A 24,837-nucleotide genomic window follows, 5' to 3' on the forward strand; every position below is an offset into this window, starting at 1 on the left:
ATCTCATGATATTAATAATGCTACATTATAGCATTCGATTGTTATAGATTTCATTTCTATGTATGGAATTTTAATATTTTTTTATAAGTTCATTACATTAGATAAGTTGGCATATACATTTTACAAAAGAATTTGAATGCATTATGTTCATAAATTGCATTATATTTATTTTATTAATTTAATTTGTTTCATTTTCTTATGTTAATTATTCATTAATTATAATGTATAAATAATTGATGCCTTACATTGTGTTTATAAATTATATTTTAATATATTATAGATTTTTTTTTTAATATATGTATTTTTCAAAATCTTGTAAATCTTTCTTTTTTGATTTAATGATTTAACTTGTGTAAATAATTTTTTCGAGAAGAGTAAAAATGAAATACTGAAGAAATGTAATTAATAATTATTAATACGTAATTAATAAATATAGAAAATATATATAATTGCTAAATTTTAAACATGTACTTACTTAGAATGGTGCAATAATTTAAAACCTAATTATGTGACAAGACAATTTCTCTGACTTACCTGTAACAAAAAAAATAAATAAATTTACTTAACACAAGTTATAATAAACAAATAATTGAAATCATTTATGTACATTTTACTTAATGTATATTTCATTTAAAGCCATAAATATATATTTTATAATAACATTTAAATAGTTTCCATCGTATCTCGCGAATAAAAAAATTCTTTTTATAATATTCACATTATAAATTCTCTACATTTATAACATAATATTCATAAACTATTACTTTAATATACATAATCAATATTAAAAGATATATAATTAATTAATAATTATTAAGTTTCCTATATATGTATGAAATATATAATAATAATATATATATATATATAAAATATGTATATAAGATATATCTTATAATGCGCATTTCTTAATTTAATATTTTACAACGAGATATTACTATATTACTATTAAATATTAATATTTATAGAGTCTATAGATCGTTTTGCGGAGAGAAGAGAATCGAGGAGACAGCAAAACAGATCATCTAACAGTATGAAAGTAAGAACCCACCCTCAACGAAGACGGGAATACTCATTCGCCACCCCGTAACTTTAGAACCGCGTGCAAGGGGGTGTAGTCGGTGGAGCTCTAATTTCCGATAGAACGCATGACTTGAATTCGCGAGATGGGACACGCATCGCTTTTAAGAACGATGCTTTCTCTTCCCTTCACCTTTTCCCCTCATCTCGCCACTTATAGAACCTAACTCGGATGACGAGATGATCGAGGATCCGGAGGAGGGCTCTTTACTTAAAGCACTCTAAGTCGAAGATAATAGTTTTCAACGTGCATTTAGTTATCCATGGTTTTGAAAGACTCAAGACTCACTTTATCAAATTTTATTTGAGAATAGAATTCTCTTTCTTTCACAAATATTTGTTTAGTATTATACTAATTATTTAGTATTATATTAATATAATAATGGTAATTTAATAATAGCATTTTTTTCAATTTTACTATTTTCTTCTCTCTCTCTCTCTCTCTCTCTCTCTCTCTCTCTTCCTTCTCTTTCTTATCACTAATAAATGTTTCTGAGGTTATCATAACACAAATTTAGAGAATAATTTAGTAATTTTTAGTAATTACCAACATGATATCTTTCAATTGCAATCTAAATTTTCGAATATTGTTAACATTCTGTTTGTGATGATGACTAGTTTAATAATTGTTATAAAAACTATTAGAGAATTAACATCTGCCAAGTTTACACAGTTGATAATGTTGTGAATGACACTCGCGCCGAATATTATAATTAAATGTACTCTCTTTACTTTAATTTTCTTATTTTATATTATTTTATATTCATTTCCTTTCATCGTTTGCTCTTCTCTTTCCTCTTGCCACTCTGACATTCTGAATTTTTCTGCTTCTAAATAAACCGCGAATCAAACGGCACATCCAAGGATCAATTATACTTGACGTAAAAAGCCGCCCCTTAGGCCTCCTCTTTCCCTCTGGTTTATTCTCTCTGGAGCACAGCGGCGGCACGATCGAGTCCAGTGCTATCGAGCCTCTCCGGCTCTAAAAATGGCGGGACGACGAGGAGGCCCGACGACGATAGGCGGCGCGAGAAAGGCACGACGGCCGGGGGTGTTCTCGTGGAGAACCAAGAGGGGGGTGGGTGAAAAGAGAGAAATCGAGTCGTCGGCTCGACTGCACAGGCTCAACAGAAAAAGCTGCTGGCGTCGGCTGGATGGATTTCCAGCCGCGAATCGACAATAATTGTCTGAATCAGGCGCTTGTCGAGGCCTCCCTCCCGCACCCGTCCGTCGTCGCGCCCGGTGGAGAGTGGAGAGAGAGAGAGAGAGAGAGAGAGAGAGAGAGAGAGAGAGAGGGGGGGAGGGCTTGAAAACGAAGCGAAAGACAAAGGAGCATCCCGTTCGTCGAATCGCGCCGAGCATGGCGTATCTACATCCCCTCGGTGGCGTTGCGCGACCACCTCTATTCAGGGACTCCCTTAATACGGCGCGCCGCTCACCCCCTCCTCCCTCTTTCCCTCGTTCTCTCATTCTCTCCCTCCCTCCCTCTCTCTCTCTCTCTCTCTCTCTCTCTCACAACGCGCGCGGCTCGATTATTACCGATACATCCACTCTCGGCATGCCTCCTTTTCATCCCGTTACTTCAGGAACGGCGCCCGAGATTAGCCGCATCGGCCTTGTACGTGTGCGCACTACGCGATTGTGCGATCGCGTGTACACGCGGGAGAGTGTCCGCGTGTGTGAAGACGAGCCGCGCTCCGAAACGGATCGCCGCTTTCCCCCCCCGCGATGCGATTTCTCACGCTTTGTCTCGAACGCGGCGAAGGCGGCGCTCGAACAAATACGACGAGGGGAGAATGCGACGCCCGCCGAACGCGCGCGGTTTTCCGCGTCGGTCGGTTTCCACGGACATATTCATCGTCAATCAATCTCGCTCTTCTTTCCTTTGCCGACGGCGACAGAGAGAAGCAAATGAAAGAGTCCAAATGACTTTTTGCAAAGCGACGTTTGATCTCAAAGATCACGCTGGAAAAAAAAAAAGAACTCACGTTTCCGTAAACGCCAGTGTTCTTATTTCTTCTGTTAATCTTCTCACAAAAATATGTAGGGGGAAAAAAAAAGAAAGGTAACATATTGTTATTAAAACTTGCTATAATTCTATGTATTTCTTATAGATATATTAACTTTTGTCTAACTTTGAAAATGTCAATTTGATCGTAATCCTGATAATTCAAAATAAATCATATGATGTCATTTTCAAAACTCAGTGCGATCAAAAATGCGAATAGCATTAATCAACAAAAATTTTTCTAATATGGATAAAAAAAATACATTTTTTTGTTAATTAATATGTATATGTACTGATTACAAATACAAATTATATGACAGTTTCTACATGTCATACCTTTAGAAATTGATTTTTAGTTTGTAAAAAGTTTTAGTTACTTTCTTTAACGTTTCTTTCACACAAACAGGCGGCATTTCTGTCATTTTTAGAATGTAAGCACACACGTTCACTTTTGTGGCGTAAAAAAATACAGCATCAGTTATTCTATGCTCATTTATATTATTTTTATTAATAAATTTAATTATATTTTAGTGCATTTTTTAAATGTTATTAAATGAAATTGTTTCTTTTTTTATTTCGCTGAGTTTGAGAAATTTAATATAAAAAAATGAGACTGACAAGCTTAAGAATAAAAAAAAAATCTTGATCTTTGAAGTTAAATGGCATACGATAATAAAAAATGTGACACGTTACAAACTCTTTACTGTTATTATCACATTCATTGTGTGCAAAAATTAATTAAAAATTGCTTCACTCTGCTTCTTTCTTCCTGCTTCATTTATATTATCAAGAAAATGTTTAAATTTTTTGACTAATAAAATTTACACGTTACAATATCGTGTCAATCGGCAGCAACAAATCATTGACATGACGCAAATGCGGATTCTGAAAGTCGTGCGAATATTTATAGTGCCTTAGTAGGGCACAGTAGAAGTTGGAGAAAGACTCGAGGAGGACTCGTTCATTTTCCTGCCTCTAAATAGCAGCCATGCAAAAAATCGCATATTCTCCGTGAAAATCTCGGTTATGCACAGGATGCACGCGTAAGAAATACGGGAAATGCGCGCGCGCGCGCGCGCATGCGCGCAAGCCGTGTGCTCACGATATATTCCGCGTGCTTACGCATTTCGCGTTGCACGCACGTAAGTATTCGCATTATGGCCGTAATAATGACCGCGATGTAACGCCGGATAAGTGCACACGCGGCGTACACGCGAGCGCGCTTTTTTCCCGCGTCGGCCGCGACGTTTATGGAAACAGATGGGATTCGACGCGCGGCAGCGGCACTCGGTACCTTGTGCGGCGATCTCGCGCGACGTGAACGTCATTTCAAATAATCAAATGATCGGGGTCGATCCTTGGGTCTGCCGCGAACAGCCGATGATGTCGGCGCGCCGATAAACGACTCATTAACGAAGCATCATCAAACATTTAGACATGCGGATAGACACGCGTATATAAATGCGCGGATGTACTTAATCAGATACCGAGATCTGCGAATGTGTATAGAGAGAGAGAGAGAGAGAGAGAGAGAGAGAGAGAGAGAGAGAGAGAGAGAGAGAAATGTACGAAGCGGCAAAAAATTACGTGAACCACGAGTGTAAAGATCGCATGATTTATAAAAAGAGGTATATAAATTTCCAGTCACGTGACTGCGTAGGTACATTTTCCTCTTTCCCTTTGTACGGTGTAAGACTCCTGAAATTCGTTGATTGGCGAGCGAGGATGCAGCGAGGATGACGAGTCGTCGCGACTCCTGGGTTCATCCCATGGAAGGAAATTTCGCAAGTATCAAGACATACATTTCGCAAGATGCATTCGTGTCCGTTGATTAATCGCGCGTGCACCGTTCGAGCGAGATCGTTGGATGGCTCTCACCTCGACGAGAGATCCGTCTCTCGCCGATCGCCAGCTTTCTCCCGGCGGTTATCACCGCCACGGAATAGCCGCACAGTGAATCATAACCGCGCATCCCTTTCTTCCTTCGATCCCCTCCTCCTTCTCCTCGTCCTTCTTCTTCCCACGCGAGCTCTAATCGCGAGATCTCGCGCATGACTCGCCCGAGAGCGCGCTCTCCATCATCGCTCGCCGCTAATTTTATTATCAACGCCGATAAAGCCGGAGGATGTACAGGACGTTTCAGAAATACGTACGGAGGAAGGCGTCATTTCTCTTCCGCTCCCCAAAACTTTTTTCCCGCGTAGAAAAAAAATTCATCTTAAATCAAGATTATCTCTTAATATAAGCGAGATATAAGCATAAGATATATTTTCATATTATATAAGCAAGAATATATCATAATCTCCTTGAAAATTTTAGTCTTGATTTGATGAAAGTTATATTGAAAGTTATATGCGAGCATAGATATTCTTATATATAAGCAGGAGTATTATAGTATTTTCGAATAGAAGACTTTTAATCTTGGGTTGCAATAGAGGTAACATTGAGTTGACCAAAAGTAAAGCGATAAAAATCAAGATTAAAATTTTTAAAAAGATTATAAAGATTATTTCTCGCTTACATAGGATTAAGATTAATTTTTTTCTGTATTATTGCCCGCTTATTTGAAAACACTTTCTTTCTCTGTATCTGTCCTATTTTTTTTTTTTTTTTTATTAAATAACTAGATGTTACATACGCGAGTTGCGCGTGCGAGATTTATTTTCTGATATCATATATTATTCAATATTAAATATAAAATTCTATCAATTTATGTGACATTTATACGTCCACTTCGTATTGTGGATAGTTGTGACACAAGAAAAATTCTTATGTAATCATACAACTTCGGTATTTAATTGGTCATAAAAATACTCCAAAGAAAATACAAAATGAAATGTTTTCATGCAACTTGTAGTCTTCTTATCCGTGATGACAATTATGTATGACATATGTATATATGACAGATGTACAAACTGTCGAAATGCATTATCTCCACGATAATCATACACGAAGATAACTAACTGGAATCGATCAGCATTGCGAAAAAATGATAACAATTAACTTCGATATATTCGATATACCGATTTAAAAGCGGATTAATTTGATTAATATTTGTTGTAATCGACGATTTATCTCAATGGAGCGTTAACTTATTGTATTTCAGTTTAATTATCATTTTTTTATTATACGACTCCTTCCTGAAATTTCTACTCACAAGGATATCTTTAACTTCGTCCTGTAACGGACTATCACTTCACCCACGACAACTTTCGTCAATCGTCGACAAAAGAGGAGTCGACCGAGAGAAAGCTAAGAATACGATTCGCTTCGTTTTCATTCAACCTTATCAGCCTGGGGCAAATCGGAGGACAAAAAAAACTGGGGGAGTCGATAGTAGCTAATGCGGACAAGAGGACGACTCGAATTAATCGGTGTAAAAGAAATGGGCGGGAAGAGAGGGAGGAGGGGGAGGGGGAGGGGGAGGGGGGGGGTCGAGAGAAGAGAGATACCTCGCTTAAAGTTCCGTCCAATTTGTCATCCCTCCGAAGGACTTTCAAAGTATTTAAAAAGTTCGCCGGCCCCCCCGGGCCACGCTCTCCGCTTAATCGTCCCTTCTTTCCTCGTCACCGTAACGCTTCTTAACGCCAGCAACATTGTCTTCTTCAACAGAGAGAGGAAGGGGGAGGGGGGAAGAGAGAGAGAGAGAGAGAGAGAGAGAGAGAGAAAAAGAGAACGACAAAAGAAGAAGAAAGTGAGAGATATCGCGCGCGCGTTCCACGGACGAGCAACGCGATTTATAATTGGGAGGGATTAAGCTGCGGGGGGCGATAGCATCGTACAAATGTCTCGGCCGACGTGATTCATACGGGGTGGTATTTCATGCCACGTCGGGGCCCACGGCAGTCGCCGGAATAATTCACGAAAAACCACGCGAATTCGCTCATCCGCAATCCGATGAGCCCAATCGGAGCGAAGATACATACTTGCGCTTTATTAAAATTCAATTTCTGTCGCAAAAATCGCAAAATCACTATCGCCGGAAATCGGAGAAACCGAAAGGAACGAAGAAAGCGAGCGTCCCAAGAAGCGTCCCAAGCGTATGGTCTCTCTAAACATATGGACCCTTCCGTCTGTGTCTTGAGATACTAAAGATACCGAAAAGGTGACGAGCGGGCTGAAAAATTTGGCTGAAATCTTGTCGCTTTTGAACGATGAAGCCTACCTAGTTTTTTTTTTTTTTATTTGTTTTGTGCCTTATTATTTCCAAGCTGTGTATAGACACATCTCCTACATATCTCCGTTCTTATTAGCTTAATATAAATAATATGTCAGAATATGTTTTTACGAGTGAGATTAAAAAAAACCTCAAGTACGATTCAACTAGAAAATTTACACGATCTTGTTTATAATAAAAAGCATTTTAATATTAACTTTTTTTTTAAAGGTGGGCCCTAGGCTCTCACATCGGCATGTCGATCACCTTGTAAAGTACTGCTGCTTTTCCTTACGAGATCCTTCCCCTCTCGCCTCGCCCTCTGTTCAGCCGTTCGGGCTTTCTAAGCCAAAGTACAGATGTCTCGCGGGGATATCAGATGCAAGAGGTAACCGGCGAAGGGATGATATTCCATTTCCACGAGAACCGGCACAATGTGCTCGCGGAAAGCGGCTGCGGCTGCGGCTGATGAAGAAGGGACGGCGAGAGGGAGCGGAGGGAGGAATTGGAGGGAGGGGTTGGAAAAGGATGTTCGGAAACTTGGCACAGAAATCCATTACGAGCGACGAGAAGCGGGAAAGTGAGAGATTCATTAGGCGCGATAATAACGAAATGAACGTCGCCGACGCGCCCGCCGCCTCGAGCTCTCGATTAAGGTTTCGGCGGATCCCTGGGATCCTGGCCGGAAGTCGCGGCACAAAAGCCGCCGTTCTTCTTTCGCCATTGGCGCGGTCGCTGCAACGGGCGAGCGGAAGCCACCGCGTCGACCACGGAAATTGAGTCGAGTGGCGCCCGCCCGAATGGAGATGGATCATTTGCATTTTTTATACACTGCGGATTGCGCACCGTGGCGCTTCGCTTTCAAAGTAGCGACGTAGCGACGTAGATGCGAGATATAAAAAAAGCGCAGGGCGATCGCAGGGAGAGAATAAATTCCGCGTTCATTAGAAACTGTATATCAATGATAGAAGGTTGGACTTCAGGTTTTTTCAGAAATAGTTACAAAGTTGTTTTCTAGCGACGTTCGATAAATTGGTACTACGTAGAAATTGTGATAAATCTAATGTAAGGGAAGTGCAGAAAACATGATAAGAGGTGGCTTTCCTAATTAATTTGAGAGAAAGAAATTCTTATCCATCTTTCCATTTTCCCAGATTGTTATCTAGCTAAAAATTCGGGTTTTGTTTATCCCAAATAATATATTCTGAATAAAATATAAAAATGCAAAGAGGAATTGTTTTTATAAATAATATTTTAATAATTTATGTTGTATCAATACAACTACAAGATCAATATTTCTTGATTAAAGTAACTCTTTATGTGGTTTTTTTCTGACATTTTTCTGACTTCTGCAACTGATTCAAAATAAAACAAAATAAAATGCTAATTTTTTATATATTTCCCGTAATATTTTGTAACACAAAAACCGTGATAAATAATTGAAGATGGCAACCTCTTATCTCATATTTTTCCTCATATTTTACCAATTTTTTTTTCAGTTGCCTCATTAAAAAAACAGTAGCATATTATCTTCCGCGTGAAATGTGCCATGCAGGATTACGCATCTTTTTCTTTTTTTTTTTTTTTTTTTTTTTCATTTCCTCGTAAACTCCATGCTTGACTCCGTGCTTGATATTGCGTTTCATAATATTATATGGCGGGCAGCAGCGATAAATACGGTCAATCGAACAAAGCGACCGCTTATCTCGGTTCTCCGTGTTTCTCCGATTTTTGTGCGGTCTCGTATCGATCTGACCTCACATTTATGCGTCAATCTTTTGCGATCAGCAGTCGTCCGCGAAGGTGTCGGCGCGGAAGGAGGATTGTTCGCGCGGCGTGACGCGTCCCCTCTTTTTTCCGCCCCTAGACGAGCAGTAGACAATATAAATGTCGGGCGGGTGTTGGGAGCGAACGCTTGGAAACGAAGGCCGACAACGGGGAAGGAGGGAGGGGGGGGTGGATATCTGTGCTAGCGAGAGTTAATTCCGCCCCCGTGTGCGTGTACGAGTACGCAGAAGAGCGCAATAGGTGTGTACGTGCGCGCGCGAGATGAAGGAACGGGGGCGGAGAAGGGATCAGAACGAAAGGGGGTCGGTGAAGGGGCGGGGGATGACCGGAGTCTCGAGCCGCGCGGGTGAGATAACACATTTTGACGGTATAAAAATGAGTGTTTTTCCCACTCCTATCTGTGGGGAGATAGCGCGAAACCGCGCGCTGCGAAGGCGAGAAAGGAGAGAGAGAGAGAGAGAGAGGGGGGGGGGGGGAAGGGAAAATTCCTGTCTCCTCTCCTTTCTCATGGGCTACCCTTACAACAGGGGTAGCTTTTCTGTGCCAAGAGAAAAAAGAGGAGAGAAAGTATCTCGCTCTCGATCGACAGAGAGCGCTTTTTTGAATGTCATTCAGAACATGATTCTTCGTCATATTACGAGGGTAACCTGTCCTATGACGTAAATGTTATTTTTGCATCAATTCTTCCTGAGCCGTATTGAAAATTTACGAAAACGCAACGTGGTGCCACTCCATCATTTCACACTTATTATTTTGCGCATGCATTTATTTTATCTAATGAAATACTTTATTAATTATATAATTAAATATAATAAAATAATTAATTTCAAGTAAATTAATTAAATATACGATGTATTAAAATTGGTTATCATGCATTTAAGAAAAAAAGTGTTGTTAAAAGATTAATTCGAATTAAATATTGTTAATTTATGAAAAATATTAGTTAATTGATTCGCAAAAAGAAATATTCGCTAGAAATATTTCTACCATAAAACTATCATAATGATAAATATATACAAAAGTTACGTATGTGTATAACTTTAAATTGTAGTTACAAAAACAGGATATTCTTAGCAATCTCGTAAATAAATCGTCGCGTTCTAAAAAAAACACATTAAGGCAATTTAAATTAATATTCATTCCTCGCGATTTTTACTGAAATTTTCAATTATTTCTGATTTACGTTTTACCATATCGTTCATTTCAAAAAAGGCCAATACGCCGCACTTTAACATAAACATCCACGCTCTCATTCCCTACTTGTCCGTCTTAAATAAACCCTCTGCGAGAGATTGACGGATTGTGTAAAGATCCGAGCGCATAAATCATCTCGAAAGGCGGTCTTCGAGGAATCTACGCGCGCCGACGAAACGTATCGATTGAAACGGGGAAAAATTCGCAGGTACGAAGGAAACCAGAGGGGCAGAGGTGCAACAATAACCTGCCTCCGTGATCGACGCTCTCTCGCGTTCGATGTAGATGTCCGGATATCGATTGCCACCGCGTATACGCGCGAGATATCTCGATCCTCGGCCGCCACCGCCCCCCCTCTCCGCCCGCCGCCCCCGCCCCGCCCTGCTTCTCGCCTCTTCTGGTGCGCAACACACTCGGACGAACCCCGCTACAATCCGCACACTCACACACGTGCATCTTCCTTCTCCACCCATGCATTACTCGCAAACGCTCATATTTACGAATGCTCCTTCTCCGTCTCGCCCACCCTCACTCCCTTTTGCTCTCTTTCCCTCTCCTTCTCTCTCTCTCTCTCTCTCTCTCTCTCTCTCTCTCTCTCTTTCCGTCGAATGTACACACGTGTGACCCTCCACCGCGGCGCATTGGTGCAACCAGAGCTGCAACGGCGAGTATTATTATTGCGATAGCAGAAACAATGCACCCAACCCCCGAGCGCCGGGGTGAGGGGAGGGAGATGTAGCTTCCCCGCTTATCTCGCGCTGCATCTCGATATCTCGCTCGGCTCGCCTTCGCGATCGCGCGCTCTTATCTCGCGAACCAATTTCGGCCGGCATCCGCGCGCGCGATCCGAAAAACCGATCTCTGCCCCCTCCCCCTCCCCCCCCCACCTCGCCTCCTCCGTCAACTTCCCCCTCCCTCCCCTCCTTTCTCCTTTCGCTTTCGGCGATACGGAACTCTCGTTTCCTCGACGAGAAGAAAATTATCGGGCTGAGGGATCGATCGATCGATCGATCGATCGACACGCACTCAGCAGATACGCCTGATAAGAGCACGATCGACGACTTAACGACGCGTACATATAAACAAGAAACCACCGCAACAGTTTAACAGACAGTAGAACGCACACGCCTCCACGTTAATTATCGTATCCGCGATGACGCGCGATTAAACTTTTACCAGACCATTAAAATTAATGAAAAAAAAAAAAAGCATATCGAATTTATACAAATACAATTCGCGATATACCCCGCAATTATTTTAATGCACTGAAATATAGACGAATTAATTAGACTCGCAGGGATAAAGCGTTGTATGATATACTCGCGGAAACGTAATAATTGCCCCGGCGTATAAACACGTAATTGCGTTCGTCATGTAATGTACATTTATATCGGAAATGTATCTTACGCGAAGGTGTAAAGGGTAATAATCACATTTACAACCGTTGTCGATTGGGAGATCACTCGCGAGACGAGCGCATCGAGCAGGACCAAGGTGGAGCTGTACAGGAGCAGGAGCAGCGGATTTTTAAATCCGACGATCGATGGAAAGAGAAGCGGGCTTCTTCTTCTCGCAGTGATTACGAAAGTAAAATCCGAGCTCATCCGAGCGCACGTTGTAACGTCGAGTTGCGCGTAGGTAGGCAACGTTCCACGCATAAATGCTAATGCGTGAAACGGGCGGAGGCGTGCATGAGGAATGGGACTCCGATGAGGAATGCGCATCCTTCGACGAGTCGAACGTCGACGCCTGTCGCGAGTGCGTTCATCAGCGAATCCCCGCATTAATCGCGACGCGTTAACGCCTTAATTGATCGTGAGGTAGGTTTCGTGATTTATCTCGTCGTCATTGCCAATCTCGAGACACGAGGTAACGCACGACGTGCCACTGTTACATTCGTACCGTAGATTAACCTCGATAAACCTCTTCAAACGTGCGGAAATTTTCTCGAATTATCATCTTCTGAGATCTGTGGAGATCGGTATCTCCAGTCCGAAGGACTGGATTTTTATTTGATTAGTATCGGATATGGCGATATTAAATTTTTTTTGAAAGTGAGAAAAATGTGTAAAATTTTATGAGGATTTAATTTAAAGAGTTTATATTTTAAGAGTTGAATTGCACTTTAAGAATGCGGCGTTACATTAAAGCTTTTAATTAAGAAAGAGGCAACATTCTTACAATATTCTCATCGGATATCTTCATTTAAGAATGAAAATGTAGGCTACATCGTTATATAATAAAAAAAAAATTAAAGATAGACGTAATTCAATATTTTAATACTAAAGTAAATAAAAATAAATTCACAATGATAAGGAGAGATGATAAGCTATTTGTATAAGAAGACCATCGTGTCAATAGAGAGAGAGAGAGAGAGAGAGAGAGAGAGAGAGAGAAAATTGCCAGAAATATGTCTGTCAATTCCAATGATATATTGGCGATACGTCTAATCTACACGTGAAAATTCCTAAACAGGCGTACGTTTCATAGCCGCAACGTGAATAATCGATCTACTCTAGCCGCCGAATGAAGCGATAAACCTACGGGACGCCTCGGGCATCTTCGAGTCTCTCGCGATCGCGTTTCCGCTCGAGGAAGAATGAAGACGTCCTGGTTGGGGCACCGGGGATTTCGCACGACGTCCCTGGGTCTGGCTGGCTGGCTGGCTGGCGCGGCCCCGCTGGGTGGGTACGCGAGAGATAGAATCAGTAGCTGGAGCTAGTTAGACGATAGCATCGGCGAGCCGCGAAGCGAGGATATACGAACGACGGGCGGAGGGTGTGAAGGGGGCTAGAAAGAGAGAAAGAGAAACAGAGAGAGAGAGAGAGAGAGAGAGAGAGAGAGAGAGAGAGGGGGGGGGGGGACAACGCGCGAGAGCGCGATCGCTGATAAGAGCCGCCGCGGCGCGCGGCCGATAACGTTCCCTTATCTCTATCCAGTGGCGTCGCAACTCCCAAGGCTTTCTATGAGACTCGCACATATTCCGCGGTCTCGTCTCCACGGAATCTCCCGCGATTTTTCCGTCTCTTTTCTCAGTCACCTTCGGGTCTTCGGTCCTCCTTCTAATATATCGTGTTCCCCTTTTCGTTTCGTTTGTTAATTTATTCTCAGAAAGATTTTATTCGAAAATATGATATTATCAAAAGATATGAAAACCACATGAGAGTTCCGAGATTTATAACGTCCGCCTTGAATGCAACTTCGCATTTTCGACTTCGACCGTCGATGGGAATAATTTTTATGAAGCTTCACTCGTTGGAACAGCTGTATGCCTTTCTCGAGAGGTTCTATTGGGGATGTATCAGAAAAACTTATTTTATTGTATATTTTATATATATATATATATATATATATATATATATATATATATATATATTACTTTCAATGAAATATTAATTTTTGTTAAAATCATTAAATTAACATCCTTTGATACGATTTATCGAATTTATCAGTATAAATCAAAGATTTCACTGTTGATGGATGGGATTTCATCTTCTCACTAAAATAGTAGATTGCCCTATCTTGATCATAAAGACGAATTTGAAAAATTCACATTTTTTTTTTTTCGTATGCTAACATTTCTATAGAAACTATCTGAACTGCCTATCTGGGAATTATCCAAAAAAAGAATATTGCGACGGAATGGGAATTCCGACGGACCGAGACGCATACCGGGTGACACCGGGGTGTGCGATCGGCGATAAATTCCTTATCAGGCCGGCTGATACTTTCGATCGCTATAGCTCTATGCCATGTCTATTATCTCCTCCTTCCTCCTCCTTTTTTTTCCTCCTGAACACAGAGTGGGTCTCCACTATTCGAGAAACGGTCATCGAATCGTCCGTGAAGTCATCGATGTAACATCATCGATGTAACATCACTATGGCAAATCGTAAAAAAAAAAAAAAAAGGAAATAAAGAAGGTGAAGGGCAAAGGAAGGGAAAGGGTGGAGGGTGTCCCCACGTGTTATCGCGAGGATATCGAAGTATGTGTATAAACTAGGACACCGTCGCGTCTGCTCGCTGATACGGTACGGTGACGCGGAGGAATGGGGAGGGAAGGAGGAGAAACGGAGAGTAGGAAGAGGAGGAGAAGGTGGAGGTGATGGTACGGGAGGCAGAGGGAGCGGAGATTCACCAGGCGATAAGGGGATAGGATGCTAGATTCTCGCGGGAGATTAGATCGCAGCCGTTAGATAGAGAGGCTACCTCGACTGCGTACAACTCATCCGGTTCGCTTTTTCCTTCTCCCCCCTCACCTCCCACTCCTTCTGTCTCCCCTCGCGTCTGTTCTCCTCTCTTTTTGTCTCGTCGTTCCTCTTTCCTCTTCGTCGTGCAAACAAATTGCCGAACGTCTCTTGAGCGAACGTTATTGCGCTCTCTCTCTCTCTCTCTCTCCCCCCTCCTTCCCTTTCTCCCTTAAAGAGATCAAAAAGAGAAAGGGGAAGAAATGAGAGGGCACCGAGATAGATGAAGGGATAAAATTATCGCGGAGGACGAAAGAGAAACGGAAATGGAGAACGCGGCCAGATAAGCTTCACTGTGAGATAAATCTGTTATCGATATCGCCTGATTAGGAGATGGCGATTTTGCAGTGATAACGTTAATCTTGGGCACTGCGAAGGGATGATTTCCGAGGTTGCTGTTTATCGCCCTGGCTTCCCGGCGAGATATTTACAGGCTGCATGTATTTACATAACTACATTTCGAGCGTTTGCTTGTATTACAATACAAAGAAGAAGCAAATATCGTTGTCTAAATATCTAATCAAAGTCTGAAAACGACTACAGCCGACGTTGCAAAATGCTCATTTTGACGAAGATATCTCTTTAGCACTATTAAATGTCCTATAGACATATTCTTACATTAAACAATAACATAATAATTATTATAATATTTTTAATGTATTATAAATTGCACACCTGTGTTCCATTAACCATGTTTTACCACTATACTTATTCATATCTTTAATTTATGCGGACAAATAAGTAATCAGTAAAAAAATTAGTACTTCGGAAGTAAAGACATCTCAATAATTACATGACAGATTAAACTAAGCATGCGATTAGTAACCAGTTATCTATTTCGGAGCTACGTCTTCGTGAACTCAGATCGTCCCTAAAATTGAAATCCGATCGATCCCGCTTGACGCTTGTCATTATAATTTCCGTTATAGATATACTCGTTCCTGAGAGAGGGACGTACGAATTTCATAAACCGAGCATACAATCAGCAGCCGAGCTATCTATTACAGATCCGTATCGCCGAAATTCTAATCCACGCTAATTTCCATTCGAGAGATATATTCCTGCAGCTCGCCATACGAGCACTGAGGCCGAGCGCATACGTTCGGTTGTGTTTGGTTATACATTACAAGATCCGTATCTTCCCGAATTCTAATCGCCCCTTTGAATTGGGCCAACCTGGTCCCACCTGGTCCCACGCCTGCTTCTCGTCATAACGGATACGTACGCGTCGCTTCTTTTCGAAAACGAAATTGAATCGATTTGGCTCCGTGCGAATTTTCCCCCCCGTAGAGCCAAAGTGACGTTACACAAATCTTTCGTCAGAGCAGAATGATTTGCGTTAAATGACGAACTTAAATCACGAACTTATCACGAGATACTAGAATAAAGTTAATTTCAAAATTGATTGCGTCTTATGCGCGCAATGATTTCTCACGATCGTTTCCGCTCGTGTCTGCTCGCAACCGACGAGAATTTACTTTTCCAAATCATTGAAAATCGTAATTCTAAAAAACCGGCGCTTGCCACAACGCAACCTTGCCCCCCGCGTGAGTTCTAATCGGCCTGAAATTGGTCCGATCTGATTCCCGGCGCGAATTTCCGGCGGGGGCGGGTGGACGCTTTCGATTTTCGAGAGCGGCAACGGCAGAGTGGCGGAGAGGGAGGGAGGGAGGGAGGGAGGTAGGGAGGACGACGGCGGTAGTGGTAGCAGCAGCAGCAACAGCAGCAGCAGCGGAAGTGGGACACGGCGCTCTGGTGTCACCGGCGGGCGCGGGCTAGTGACACAATGAGGATGACGAGGAGAGACCAGAGAGTGAGACGGAGAGGGAGCGAGGTGACTTTATCTGGCGCACTGACGCATCATGACGAGCCATGACGTTCAGCGACGGCGGCGGTGCGAGATAGTATGTGAGTCACATGCCGAACGAGAGTGCGCGAGAGACGACAAACAGAGCGAACAGGAGAAAGAGACAGAGAGGAGGGGGAGGGGGGAGAAGGGATTGGTATTGCGCGGGGGTGGAGGGCAGAAGAGAAGGAGGAGGAGGAGGAGGAGGAAGAGGAGACGAGAAGATCGTTATCGACACTTTCCTGTGTCCTGCCACGTTCTGAGAAGAGCCACGTTCGGGCTGTATGAGGAAACGCCGGCCATGAATTATTCATGGCCGTCGCCGAACCTCGCCGAAGCCGCGGCGTCTCGTCTTGCAGTCGGCCATTTTGCGTTATTCAGCGGCGCGCTAAGTTCCGGACGGATTTGCTGTACTAAACTAGGAAAGAAAAGGAGGGAAGGAGGAGAAAAAAGCGCGCGGGGAAACGTAATCACGACGCAGACAATCGTATCGGTCCGTCCGTCGCGGCGTGGTGAGGTCAGGCCCGCGAGAGATTATCAGCGCGTTCTTTCGATTCGCAGCCGTGAACTTTGAAAGCGAATTCGTAGACACTTTACAGGCCAGCAGCTTTGGTACCGCAGCGCGTTCACGGAACATCGTGATCGTAGAGGATGATATCGGGCTGCGACTTAGAAAGGAATGGATCGCGCTTTTTGTCATATTTCTAAGAAAAATTTATTTAAAAAAATATCTTCTTGCTGAAAAAAGGTGCGATATATTATTAAATTAATTAAACATAATTAGCTGCTAAGCATAGTTAACATAACTGCGAATAAAATCACAATATGATATATTAATATGAAAATCATTTAAAATTTTTCAAATTTTTCGTCAAATTGTTTAAAAGTCTAAGTCTCCTCCACGTTGTTTGTAAGAAGATTACCCGATTAAAATCTCCTCTCGACGTATCCAGACCCGTAAGGAGAGAAACGCATATACCAACTGTCGCCCTGCACCCTGCAAGGCAATTTTGGTTCCGCGCTACAGGAAAAGGAGAGGTAGGGAGAGGAGCGAGTGAGAGATAGGGAAGGACGAGTACGTTAGTTATCTTCCGGCCGTCAAAACGGTGCAAAGTTGTGCTGGCTGACGGAGAGACGAAGAGAAAACAGAGCGAGAGAGAGAGAGAGCGAGAGAGAGAGAGAGAGAGAGAGAGAGAGAGAGAGAGAATGAGGCGGAGAGCGGCGAGGGTGGACAGAGACGTATCTCGGTCGCAGCAGCAGGTTGCTGAAGAGACTCGCTGGCACAGATACCGCGACTCCTCAATGTCACAAGATAGCAGCAGACACCCGCCCCGTCCGTCGCGAAGAACGCTCGATGCACCTTGCACGACCGCGTGACAGTGCACCGGGTCGTCACCCACGTGACGTCCTTCGGGGCCGTCGTCCTGCCCCCTTTAACTCGAGCGCGCCTGTATCTCCCGGACGTACTCCTCCGAATGGACAAAGATCGTGGCTTTAATCGCGGTCGCGTCGGATGGGATTAGAAATGCAAATTAAATTTGAATAAACTTTAAAACGATATGCAAATGACACTCGATACTATATAACTTGACGCCAAGAGGTTTATGACGGAGCCTAACTTCGTTTCGTTCGACGCTCTAAGGCTAAGCAATCTTAATTCAATTTCGGTTTCACGGGAGCACTCACGGATCCTATCCATTTGGCTGCCATCGCGTTGCGTCATGTTGTGTTAGAAATGTAAATTGAAACTCGAATTACTTGTGGATGGTAAAGCGATAAATAAAAAATGAATACGTAATCTGTATCAACCTCATCATTTGCGAAGGCTAGCGAAAATATCTTAAATTTAAGACCCTCCTATGTATATATTTTTATCAACGTAGATTAATTTTAATCTCGGTTTAACTTACTCTTTATCTCTTTTTAGTTCCAAGAATCAGAAAGATAAAGAATAAATTAAACCTAGATTAATGTTAAAAGACATTGATAAAGATGAACATTAGAATCTACCCATCTCGTTTTCTTTAAAGCGAATTTACGCGTTTTATGTTCCGAAGAAAATTTTTCGGTCGTTCCACCTCGCACATTCGCCCCTCCCCCTCCCCCATAAGACGAAGATTGAATATGTCGAAGAATTAATGATGCATCCCCTTCTGCCCGGCAGAGACGAGCGGGACGGAAGAGTGAGGCTCGTTTCGGCAAATTTCGACGTGCGCTGTTGCAAACGCGAGATTGCGGGATGCGTGACGCATGTCGACGGGTACGAAGGTCGATTCGGAAATGATTATATCTCGCAGCGTAATCTGCGGCGAGAAAGGCGGTTGAGCGAGAGCAGTAAAAGAGCGGCACGAATGGTGCTACCGATTAAAAATGACAGGTCGGCACTTGCTGTGTAAACAGTCGCGCGCGATTTTTTTCACGGCACCGTGTCTGACGTCCGCAAAATGATGAGTAAATGAAAATTATCGAGATACTCGCGACTTCTTCCACGAAAGACAGAAAATTAGAATACGATGATTATATACAAAAATAATCATTGATCGTTAAAAATCATCATCGGTTAGCAATTTTTTTAAACAATCGAGTATAATATCTCGTATAAATTTCAATTATTAATAGTGAGTTATATATTTTTTTTTTTCACTTTTAACGGTATATTACAATTCCGATATATCGATTTGTTATAATCGGCTCTATTTCTCTCTTACTCTCTCGCAATAATATTTAATTACATGAGAAAAATAAAATTGAGGACGGCGATTAATTTTATTCGTATGGACCGATCGACGCATGGCGCGTCCGATAAAATCTGATTGTGAATTCGGGTCCTTTGAGGACGCGAATCGATATATATTTCCTCTCGCAGTCGTTGCCAGAGATTTCGAGCCTCGCACCGTCTCCTCCCTTTTCGCTCCTGTCCTCCTCCTCCTCCTCCTCCTCCTCCTCTCACCGGCGGGAGGAGAAGGCATAAATATTGACGATCGATAAGCGATTAGCATAATGTCTGCCGATGCGCTGGCGATAAGCGCGCGAATGCGCTTAACCAGAAACAGCGGTGACGTTTCGATCGCGCCGTCGATATCAGAGCCGCCGCCATACTGTCGAAGCTAAAAACCTTCAACCCTCTCATACCTTATCCTTCAATCGACCTTTTCTTCCTCTCTCGCGGATCCGACATAAATTTCTCCTCTATTGAATTAACTAACCCTTCGCTGAATACAAAAGGTGATCGAGAAATGCACGTTGAAAATATAAAAATCAAAATCTTCGAATACTTCGAAATGGATTTGGTCTTTCACGAGTATATAACTAAAATGAAATACGCGGACTATTCAACTCGACTTCGAATCTCTATAATTCGAATCTAAACTATTCGAAAATCTTGAATCTAGAAGATTCAAATACACTCCGAAAAAATATTTCTCATAATATAGCTCAAATATTTCTCTGATCCAGTTAGAATTCTAAGTTACACTAGTTAAGATGTATCGCTATTTTTGTATCTATTTTTGTACTAAAAAATTTATGTCTGTCGTATATAAAATTTATAGCAACATGCTAATAATATAAACTATTTAGGTCTTATAAAAATCACACATAATATAAGAGACTGGCTATTATTCGAGTAGGCGTTACAAAGAGATTTTTGTACTAAATTTAACAAATTCTTCAGATATAAATTTTATCTCTGCCATCCATATTAGTTAAAATATATGCGATATCGCAATACTAGTCATTTATCAATTTTAGCTAATTTTTCAATTAGATTTAGATCTAATTTTCGCTATAATTGCAAAATTTTTCTCAGCATACGAATCATATATTAGTAATATTATAAACCATATATCGTATTAAAAATAATAATGGTTATTTTTTTAAATAAAGAAAGAATGCATTTCATTTCACACATAATTGTACAATAATAATTATGTTATTAATTATTATTTAACAATTAGCTTCGAATGAAATTTTGTCAATTCGGATTCAAAGAAAGAAAGATCCAATTCAGCGTCAAAAAATTTTTGCACTTCTCTATATACAACTTCGACCGCTATAATTTCTGTCATCAATAAACAACAAATATAATATATATATATATATATATATATATAATATTAAGTTGAAAGAAATTATAGATAATTATATAACTCGTGAAGTACAATCTTTTCGGAAAAAAATTAAGGATTTTGTAGAAGCGAAATTCTTTTAATAGAAAATTAAATGAAGATCGTGAATAGAGAAAAGTTGGGAGAATTCAGCGGGGCGTTCAGAGATCGACAGAGGTGCGCAACGAGACACCCGGTATAATGTAACCTAGATGCCAAGAATCATGAATGAAACGTGACAATGAAGAAAGAAAAGCAAAGACACTTTTCCCTCTCTCGCTCAACGATTGAGCACAATTAATTAAACATTAAAGGTGTTCGGCGTGTTCGTGTCTCACGAGACACCCGGTACAATCCGGAGGGCGGACTTAATGTAACATTAAAAACGAGCGGTTGCGCCGCTTTATCAGTCATTTCCATTTCTTGATAACTGTTTCTGCTTATCGGGGGCCCGTTCCTCCCGCCATCCTTCCTCCTCCGACGAGTTCTCGGGAGCTCGTTCTCTCTTCGTATCGCGCCCTCTCTCTCTCTCTCTCTCTCTCTCTCTCTCTCTCTCTCTCTCTCTCTCTCTCTCTCTCTCTCTCTCCCCCTCTCTCTCCCTCTTTCTTCCCCCCCCCTCTCTCTCTCCCTCTTTCTTTCTCTCTTCCTCTATCCGGTAATAACTTCACCTATCGCCTTCATTGATCTCCCTATCACTGTTTTATCTTGCTACAATGGCGTCGCGGCGAGTGGGCCGAACTGCCACGTCCGGCGACTTACATGAGCGAGCAGGAAAGATCGCCGCGCGGAGCCTCTGCCGTTGCTGCTGCTGCTGCCTGCTGCTGTTGCTGCTGCTTCTGCTGTTGTCCTGTCGATCGAAAGGACGACTTTCCGAGCAGCAGCAACAACGGTCCCGTCCCTCACGGCTTTGTCAGCTCTATCTAGATTTTATTATCGGACGAGACGGCAGGAATATCTGATATAGAGAGTGGAAATTCGAAACATCGTGATGTACGTCGGAGCGTGCACGGTGATCCATATTATTCGTGCTCGTGTATTGTTGGAACAGGAGTAAAACTCGAAACGTGGATCTACATGACATTATGCTCCGAAGGTATCCCGTAATTATTCTGTTTACATTTAAACACATATAACGGAATTGATTACTGCACAAATATGTGTGTGTGTGTGTGTGTGTGTGTGGAATAATATATAATATAATCAAAATAAAATATTCAATATTTATTGTAATAATATCAAATGTGATCACAATTATGATCATAGCGATACAACAAAGAGGAGGAGAAAGTCACGATCAACATAATCCGCTTATCCGCTAAAAAAACAACAATCAAAAGCAAGCGCTGACATTTCCGATGATGTAAATTAAACATTTGATTCATTTCACAAAAGTGAAACTAAAAAAGAGGGAGAAAAAGAGAAGCGTGAACAATTTATTTTTCAAAATTTTGACTTATGACCACTACTATGATTTTCGAATATAAAAAAGGACAAGGGGTCAGGTCGTATCTACAGTTTTAATTCATCATAATGACGGCTATAAATATGTGAGTGACTCTCAGAGTGAGTTCGGCCGATTACACCCGGATCGCCCTGAAAATAGACGACCGCGCACCTATACGACGAGCGGACGAATCGAGAGACGGACGGGAGAGAGCGTCCGTCGGCGAGCGGGGCGAGCGGGGCGAGCGGAGCGGCGGCGATCCGATAAACTCGAACGGGGACGAGGATATCCCTAATCTTTCGGCGATCTATCGCGAATGAGCCAAGTATCTGCGAGCGAGCAGAGCGGCCCCAGTCTGCTCTCGACGAGGCTATGCTGATAGAGGCCTGGCTACATTATTCAACGTATACACGTAGCACGCGCGCACACACGTACACGCTGTGCGCATGCGCAACGCGGCGCGCGAGCGCGCAACGTGAAATTTAGCGTGGAAGAAGAAAGGGACGACCCCCTTCCCCCCTCCCCCTTCTACCATGTTGTCCATGGTTTAATCCTTCGGAAGTACTTCGCTACTTATAGAAAAAAAAAAAAAGAGAAAAATCCAACGAAAATTTAATTACAAATGGATAAACAAAGAAATCTCAAGAAAATGTCAAGATATGAAGGTAAAGATAAATAGGCGAGTGAGAGCCAAGCCGTTAGTATACGGCTTGCGCGTGATTCTATACTCTCGAAAATTTGATTTTAAATTGTAATTTCAATCAGTCCCCTTCCCAATTTTTTAATTATATTTTTACATTTAATTTAATTTTTAAATCCATCTTTTTGATCTTGGCACACAAGTAAGTTTTTAAAAAAAGAGCAAAGACAGCCGTCAAAGCGGACATTTAATTTTTAATGAGGGAATCTCAGTTTCTTTCAGTTTCTTTCATTACGAAACTTAATTAAATTCAGTTTAACTTTCGAGTTTTTTTGAGTTTATTCTTCAAGCTGGTCTCAATCTAAATTCTCTCAATCTAAATTCTTGCCTTTAATTTTACTTTAATTAAAACCGGTGGAATGTATCTCTACGGTACTCGACGCTGTCAAGTCCGAATCCGTAATATCTTCTGTGCTTTAATCGATCGAGTCGCAATGCGCTCTACGTTTCTCAAATTTACGAGCGGGTGATATCGGGAACGTGATGCGAGAGCATCGGATCGGCAAAGGCGACGTGATCGATACCGACGACGATGCGACGAGAGCGAGTCGCATTGGTGGTATCGCGTGGTATCACATCGTATCGCCGCGAATCGCACCCGAGAACCCGATGTGAATTTACATAACGATATTATTAGCGAGCGATCGAGGCGTAAATAAGCGCGCGATAGTGCGGAGCCGATCGTTAAAGGCAATTCGCATTAGCTCGCTCTTAACAATCGTCGCTCTTGTTCCGTGGTAAAATGTCTCGCGTTTCACAGTACGGAGTAAATGCACAGAGCGGAGGAGTCAATGGAGAAAAAGATGAAAAAGTGTTCTGATGAATTCTGATCTGAATATACCGAGATTGCCGGCATTATATTGAATATCGAATCGTGCAAAAATAATTTTGATAACTCTAACTAGAAAAAAAAAACAACAATTGTGATTCATAATGTAAAGTCATATAGGTGCGATATATTGCACAGTAAAAATGTATTTAAATTGTAAAAAGTTTTAATGGAATATTATGAAGTCGTGTTAATAAAAAAATACAGATCTACAGTTCAGTACATGTAAAGTTTATTATTCAAAACAATGTCAAACTGACTAATTAAAAAATAATTGACGATACACGACGAGGGCGATTTTTCATTAAAACAAAGGAAATAAAAAAAATATATTTTGCAAACTCGAGGAAAATGGCAGGGACAAAATTGACATTGACAAAATTGTAATCGACATAGATTTCAATTTAGACAGCTCATCGATAATCTCCAATTACTAAAATAGCCTCGGCAATGATAATAATAATGATAACAGTAGAAGACATGATACTTTGCAATCAATGAGATACGAATACAAGAAGAAGAAGAAGAAGAAGAAGAAGAAGAAGAAGAAACGAATAGAGCAGGATAAAGAAACGGAGAGGAGATAAATAGAATAGGAGAAAGAGGAGGAGGAAAGAGGGGCCCGGGACTCGGGGGCTCGGGGAGATCCTCGTTAACGATACCGCGTTATCGGTCGAGAAATCGGCCGATCGTTACGGCAGATTCAGCGCGGCCGGCGCGTCTAAGACGTAGAAATTAGAATGTATTCATCAAGCGGAATTTTAACGGGCCCGTATATTAATTAGCGACGGGAGGCCGATCGTGGAGGAAACGAAGCGAGACCCTCTCCCTCCGGGGCCTTATTAACCCCGTCGTGTACGTACGACCCCCGTCGAATCCGTCAGTCGCGAACGGTTAATTAGTAATTAGCGTATGTGGACGATAATCGATCGATCAAACTCGGAAGCGACGGCGAACGATCGATCACCACGACCTGCCACGACTTTCATTTTCGACATGAAATTCAATAGTAATCAAGCATTACGTTATATTAAAATCCCCGTTTGTATAATAATTTCCTTGCAATTCCAATTATATTCGTGAAAATGTAAAATCAAGTAATAAAATATCTGAAGTAACTACTAGATAGACAGAAAAAAAGTTATTTTTAAATCAAGACTATATATATATATAAGCAAGAATAATAATCTTCTTAGAAATATTTGTCTTGATTTGATTGAATTTGTATTGATGCAAATGTAGATATTCTCATATATAAATAGGAATGTTATAACCTTTATATAAAATATTTTTAATCTTGAGCAAAAAGTAACACTTGCATCAATGCAAATTCAATCAAATAAAGATTAAAATTCTTAAGAAAATTATAATACTCTTGCTTATATATGAGAATATTTTTCTCGATTTAAAACTAATTATATTTTATGTGCTGGTAATGTTAT

The 24,837-nt window shown here is 41.5% G+C and overlaps 1 long non-coding RNA gene across 1 annotated transcript in view; it reads right to left on the bottom strand.

Moving 5' to 3' along the window:
* Positions 1-322: 322 nt before the first annotated feature.
* Positions 323-24,837, bottom strand: part of LOC148934770 (uncharacterized) — a 91,957-nt gene continuing 67,442 nt past the window's right edge. The window contains exon 2 of the long non-coding RNA XR_016141026.1: positions 323-534. This is a non-coding gene — a long non-coding RNA (uncharacterized LOC148934770). The remainder of the gene's footprint in view (positions 535-24,837) is intronic.

This window comes from Pogonomyrmex barbatus, unplaced genomic scaffold (assembly GCF_055798465.1).
Source record: "Pogonomyrmex barbatus isolate J1 unplaced genomic scaffold, ASM5579846v1 scaffold8, whole genome shotgun sequence".
NCBI lineage: Eukaryota > Metazoa > Arthropoda > Insecta > Hymenoptera > Formicidae > Pogonomyrmex > Pogonomyrmex barbatus.